The sequence below is a fragment of the Canis lupus genome, chromosome 34 (genome assembly GCF_003254725.2).
Source record: "Canis lupus dingo isolate Sandy chromosome 34, ASM325472v2, whole genome shotgun sequence".
NCBI classification, from domain to species: domain Eukaryota; kingdom Metazoa; phylum Chordata; class Mammalia; order Carnivora; family Canidae; genus Canis; species Canis lupus.
Window position 1 is genome coordinate 27,157,613 of NC_064276.1, and position 5,612 is coordinate 27,163,224.

Here is a 5,612-nt window from a genome sequence, read left to right on the forward strand (position 1 = left end):
GGGCTGCTCCGGGGCCACCTGCGGGCCCGTCAGGCTCGCCCGGACTACGGCCAGCGAAGGGCTGTGCCAGGAGCTGGGCACCTGGGCACCTGGGCACCAAGGCGGCTGTGCGCGGGGCCAGCTGCGCAACCTCCGGCAGGTGCGGACTTGGCGGTGAAAGGTCGGGCCCAGGCCCCAGGCCTCCGTGCTTCCCGCCGCGGGGCTGCTGCAACCCCAAGGTTTAGCGTAGTGGAAACCTAGGAACAGTGATGAGTCTGAGGGCCTGGGTCAAGGGATAATCAACCCCATCTCTCCACTTTTTTTTTTTAATATTCCACTTATTTATGAGAGACACAGAGAAACAGAGACACAGAGAGAGAGAGGCAAAGACCCAGGCAGAGGGAGAAGCAGGCCCCATGCAGGGAGCCGGACGTGGGACTGGATCCCGGGTCTCCAGGATCACGCCCTGGGCTGAAGGCAGGTGCTAAACCGCTGAGCCCCCCGGGCCGCCCTATCTCTTCCCTTAATGAGTAGCAGGAAAGTAACTGAATCTCACTTTTGTTATCGGAACTCCTTTGGTATGTACCCAAAGTAAAAATTTAAAAAGCATTGTATTTGTGGAAATTAAATTTCATATTTCTCAGCCTTAAATATGAAAACAGAGTGGGCATTGTTGCTTTCCTGGCCAGATAACCTCTTTTCTAGAAACATGTAGAACTTTCTGAGAAATGTGTCCTCAGCTAACTCAGCCTACAGGGTCATACAAGTCACCACTTTCGAACAAGTGAAGTAATAAAAGGTACTTTAAACAGGAAAAAGTCGTTGAGGGGCAATTCTTGTTAACATTTCAGTACATCCTCATCCTGCCTGTTTCCGTACAATTCCTACATCTGTAGCTGTAGCTGGGGAGGCGGCATTTAAAAATCGTCCCTGCAGCTGCTGCAAACTTTCAAGAGAATGCCATAATTTATCTTGAGGGAAGTTGATTTCTTAACTGGGAAATGTGTTGAAAGGCCTTCCTCGAGGGGGAAACAAGTGGCACTCATCTGCACCCTGCCTGCCACCCAGTCTAAAAGGCAACAGTGAGACATAAAGAGGACTAAATTGAAAGACATTTTTAGGGGGCACCTGGGTGGCTCAGTGGTTGAGCATCTGCCTTCCGCTCAGGTCCCGATCGCGGGATCCTGGGATCAAGTCCTGTATTAGGATCCCTGCAGGGAGCCTGCTTCTCTCTCTGCTTGTGTCTCTGCCTCTGTGTCTCTCATTAACAAAGTCTTTAAAAAAAAAAAAAAAAAAAAAAAGACATCTTAAAAATCATTCGTTGATGACCTATAACAGGCTTGAGGGCTGGTGACTATAGCGAAAGGGCCGGATGCGGGGAGAGAAGGCTTGGCCCGGGCCCAGGGAGGGGCTGCGAGGGCCGCTCTGACGAAGTCCCACAGACTGGGTGGCTGAGGAACCGCAGGAAGGTATTTGTCACCGCTGGGGAGGCTGCAAGTCCGAGCTGAGGGCAGCCGCACGGGGGTCTGTGGGGCCCCCTCCCGGGTTCAGATGGCGAAGCTGTTGCATCCTCCGATGGTGGAAAAAAGAGAGGCCAGCCCCCCGCCCCCCGACCTCTCCTTCTAGGGCGCTACTGGCATTCAGGAAGGCTCTACCCTCATGACCCGGTCACCGCCCCAACTCCGCCTCCTAACACACCACCGTGGGGATTAGACTCCCACATGGGAATTTGGGGGGGACACAGTCCGTACCCGGGGGGCACCGGGCCTGACTGCAAATCCGAGTCCCCGCGCCGGCGTGGTCCTCCCTCCCGGGGACCCAGGCCTCTTCCCTGCACTTGTAAGAAAGCGGCGGAAGCCTGTGGCACAAAGCCCCGGGTCCCCTGTAACCACCTCCCTGGTCTCGGCCCTCGCCCGCCTCTCCTGCTACCCAGCCCAAGGCGTGGGACACGTACTTACTTGGAAATGCCCGAGCGGCAAGCTCTGCGTGATGTTATCAGGGACCCGGGCTCCCCTCCTGCGGCCCGCGACAGGCACCTGCCACAGTGCCGGGGCAGCGGGCGCTGCGCCCCTCCGGCCACCCCCGCTGGCCTCTGCCCGGCAGCCCGCATACCTTCCCAGGACGCCTGGCGGCCACACGGGTCCATAATTCCTTTGGAGGCCGTGGCCCGGCTCCTCCAGGTTCCCCTCACCCCCGAGTCAGGGGTATTCATATAAATTTCTCCACTTCCACTGTGGGGTGTGCCCGAACCCAGCTCGCTGTTAGCACGGGAAGAGCAGGGGAGCAGGGCCTGGAACATCCTAGTTCTGGCTTGACAATGGCCTTGGACAAGTTACAAGCCTTCCTATCCGAGAACAAGAGTTCGGAAGTCTTTTTGGCAAAGGCCCCCTTGCCCTCGATGAGCTGCACATCCATGACTCTGCGCTTACTAAATTATAGTTTCTCTATTTTATTAAACAAACCAACCAACCTCCAATTACTTTCTGTGTAGTATAAGCTGATCATGGCTGTCTGTTGTCTTAGCGGAGTAGATTCTAGCCAACGGAGACGTTTTCCTTAGCTTGGGCAACCTTATCTTACTTAAATGTATGCATTCCCTTCAGCTTTTGGAATTTTGAGAATTGTGCAGACTCCACTAACCACCACCCCTGGCTGTGTGGACCATACCGGGGACTCAAAGACGAAGCCCAAGTTTGGTGCCTCCATCACTTATCTTAAATACGGAGTGAGGTTTCTGTCCTTTTGGGCCCTTTGTCCTTACAAGACCCATCACGTGGCCCTTCCCTTGGGCACAAACTCTGTCAAGGGAGTGACCACTCAAACCTCCCCTTTGCTTTCAGGGTCTTGCTCACTTTCATCGCCTACCAACACCATCAACATGTGCCATCGATTTTGATGGCTTCCTGGAGGGCTTACTCCCATATCAACCACACTGGGACAATCAGGGAGCTGGTGGAGAGTGTGAGGAGATGCCCAATTAGTGTTAGTTCAGCTCACACAAGATCCAGAGGAGTTGGCTTAATATTGATTAATTCCCAGCGGATTAAAGGATGGAACAACCCCAAAGATGGCAGGATGGACCTGGCACATATTCACCCTCCCTGCCACTTAAGTCTGGACCCCCCTTCCGATGCCTCCTGCTCTCCCTCCATCCTGCAGTAACTGCCTGCGGTAATTGCAAGGGAGCAGGCCTTTGTCCTGAACCTAATGCTCAGAAAATACTATTGTCATAAATAGCTCAGCTCTGACCATTCTGCATTTACCGAGTTGTTCCGAACACGGTAATGCCCAGCATATTAGGGTGGAGCTAGGGAAAGATTAACAGGGGTGCAAGGGTAGCCAGCTCGGGGAAGGGATCAAAGCACCAGCTCCAAGTGAGCCAGAAAACTTCTGATCCACTCAGGCCAGCCGCAGACCTGCAGATCCCTGGGCTTCCTCTCTCTTCCACATACCAGGTGTGGCAGATTGTAGGACTGTACCCTGTCCTATACAACACATGCCTTCTGCCACCACATGACTTGCACTATTTCCTGTGAGAATACACCACCCCCACCCGCACTGGCCCTGGACTTGGCATGAGATTTGCCTTGAGTATCCTGAGATGAGATGATTCAAGCCAATGCCCGCCACCAGTGGCATGCCATGTGGGTGAAAAGAAAACGTGACTATGTCACCCTGAGACTTGAGAGTTATTCCTGCAGCATAATCTGGCAAAAGTTAATGTGCTGGGGTCAAACTCAATGCAATGGAGAAGCAAAGCAAACGAGTGAGGGAGAGTGCGCAAGGCCATGGTGGTGGCGGGGCTGTGGCAGATGGGAGAGGATCAGCTTAAGGTCAGCCTCCAGCATTAAGCTGTGTTAAGAGAATAAAAAATGCTATTTGGTTAAACATCTGAGGCTAAGATTTTAATAACGCTGCTGACTGGTATTTACTACTAAAAGTTTAGACTATTAAGAAGCATGTAATTAAAAACAAAAAGCATAAAAAAAAACAAAAAAAACAAAAAGCATAATGACCCAACCTCTTGTTTTTCATAATCATTTAACTTCTTAGAGATCTTTTTTTTTTTTCTTCTTAGAGATCTTTTAGGCACCAATTTCTAGTTGAAAGAAACAACCTTCTGAAATTGGTAATTATTTGCATTTCATTGTGATTTCTTTTGTTTTAAAGGGAAATTATTTTTTTATTTTAAAAGTTTTAAGAAATTCTTTGATGTAGCTCCCCCAACATCAATATAAACTTCTACAAAACCAAACTAATCATAACACAAAAATAACCACCATCTGTCTTAAAGAAAGTGACTCTTATATGAATGGGGATTAGCAAGGGCATAGATTGATTCCACAGGATATTTCATTTAATTGATTTTATTATAAGTGATCTCAGACCAGGAAAATGGAAATAACTGTCTTATAGAGAATCACACATTAAAATAGTTCTATTTGGGTGGTTCAGTCAGTTAAGCATCCAACTCTTAAATTCAGTTCAGATCATGATCTCAGTCCTTGGGATCAAGCCCCGAGTCAGGCTCTGAGCTCAGTGGGGAGTCTCTGCTTAAGATTCTTTCTTCCAGGGGCAGCCCCGGTGGCTCAGTGGTTTACCACCACCTTTGGCCCAGGGCGTGATCCTGGAGACCTGGGATCGAGTCCCACGTCGGGCTCCCTGCATGGAGCCTGCTTCTCCCTCTGCCTGTGTCTCTGCCTCTCTCTCTCTCGCTGTCTCTCTCTCTCTGTGTCTCATGAATAAATAAAATCTTGAAAAAAAAAAGTTTAAAAAAAAAGATTCTTTCTTCCCCTCTGCCCCACCCCCTCCCTCTCTCTAAATCTTTAAGAAATTAAAATAGGTCTAATTGAAATTAAGCACATCTTATAGGAGAATTATAAATACTTGAGTATTACTAGAGCTAACTACATATTTTCAAGTTTGTATTTTTTGCCAATGGATTTGATCTTTTGCCAACCTGTCATCCAGAAAAAAGCAATCACTTGTCCCATATGGGCCACAATGGGAAATTGCACAATCTCAAGGTTATGGACAAGGAGTCTTCCTCTTTGACCTACCAGTAGTCAGAGGTGACCTCCATCGCCACTCCTATGAAGAAACATGCTTCTACGTCACATGGAACTCAGTTATGATCTTTGACCGCAGATTAGGGTTTTCCTTTTGATGTGAAACTAGTAATAATAGCAGCACCATTTCCCCCCCTCTTTATTCTCAAACTGATTGTTAATGAGAACACACAGATCAATAATATTCATAATACTCTGGCCAAGGGGTTTTCTCTTTCCTTTTCTGTCTTCAGAGTCCTTTCCAAAAGGAAAAGGTGCTGCCTGGCATTGTTTTATTCCTAATTTCTCAGTGAAAAAAATGAGACAGATGGAGTGACATAAAAACACTGGGAATATATTTTTAAAAACAAGACAATAGGGATCCCTGGGTGGCACAGCGGTTTGGCGCCTGCCTTTGGCCCAGAGCGCGATCCTGGAGACCTGGGATCAAATCCCACATCGGGCTCCCGGTGCATGGAGCCTGCTTCTCCCTCTGCCTGTGTCTCTGCCTCTCTCTCTCTGTGTGACTATCATAAATAAATAAATAATTAAAAAAATAAAAAATAAATAAAAACAAGACAATAA